Source organism: Ambystoma mexicanum, chromosome 9 (genome assembly GCF_040938575.1).
Source record: "Ambystoma mexicanum isolate Mex_15411 chromosome 9, UKY_AmexF1_1, whole genome shotgun sequence".
NCBI classification, from domain to species: domain Eukaryota; kingdom Metazoa; phylum Chordata; class Amphibia; order Caudata; family Ambystomatidae; genus Ambystoma; species Ambystoma mexicanum.
The window spans coordinates 1,534,467,785-1,534,468,869 of record NC_090931.1 but is presented as its reverse complement, the minus strand read 5'-3'; positions in this window follow the sequence as shown (position 1 = coordinate 1,534,468,869).

Below are 1,085 nucleotides of genomic sequence, written 5' to 3'. Positions count from 1 at the left end.
ATAGCCCTGCTGCAGGAGACTCACCTCACGAAGGAGGAGTTGGAGGTGGTTAGGAAGAAATGGAAGGGTACTGTGATAGGAGCTGCGTATTCGGCGTATGCAACAGGGGTCATCACCTGGGTGGTGCCGCATGTGCCGTTCCGGGTGCTTGGCTCTACGATGGACCCGGAGGGTAGGATGGTGGTGGTAACGGGCCTGCTGGAAAATAGGGAAGTGCACATCGTCAATGTGTACGCCCCAGATAACGATACGGCAGCTTACTTCAGGACTCTCTACAGTAAATTTGGGCCCCTGGTAGGGGGTACGGTGGTGTGGGGGGGGACTTTAATTGTACCCTGAATCCCGGGATGGATAGGTCAAAGGACAGAGCAGGAAAAATGGCACCGGCGGCTAAAGCGTTGGGAACATTATTGAAAGACCTAGGCCTAGAGGATGTGTGGAGGAGGTTGCACCCAGAGTATAGGCAATACTCACATTACGCAGCGCCACATGATTTGCACACCAGGCTAGATTATATATTTGTGACGGCTGAGATTGTGGGAGATATGGTGGGAGCAGAATATAAAGCCTGAGTATTGTCTGACCACTCGCCTTTGGTGGTGGAGTGGAGACGCCAGCCCCCAAGACCGCGGATCCCAACATGGAGGCTCCGGACCGAGGCGCTGCAGGACGAGGGGTTCCGTGAGGGTTTGCGGGAGGCCATCAAAGAATATTTTGATATAAACACGGGAAGTGTGTGCTCTGTGGGCACTCTGTGGGAGGCGTTCAAAGTGGTGGTGCGGGGGGTAGCCATCTCCAAGGCTAAAGGGCTCCAGGGGGGTATAGAAAGGGAACTCCAAGCTGCGGAAAGGGAGCTGGAGAGTCTCACGTGTCGTGAAAACACTGCCCACGGCAACAGAATTAGGATAAAGGAGCTGCAGGTGTCCTGCAGTGCGCTCTGGGATAGGCTGTGCAGACTTAATTACAGGAAATATACGGAGAGGATACATGCAGGAGGCGACAAGCCGGGCAGATTGCTGACCTGGCTGTATAAGACTGAGACCCCCCGCTCGGTAATTAGCGAGGTTAAGGATGAGGAAGGTTGC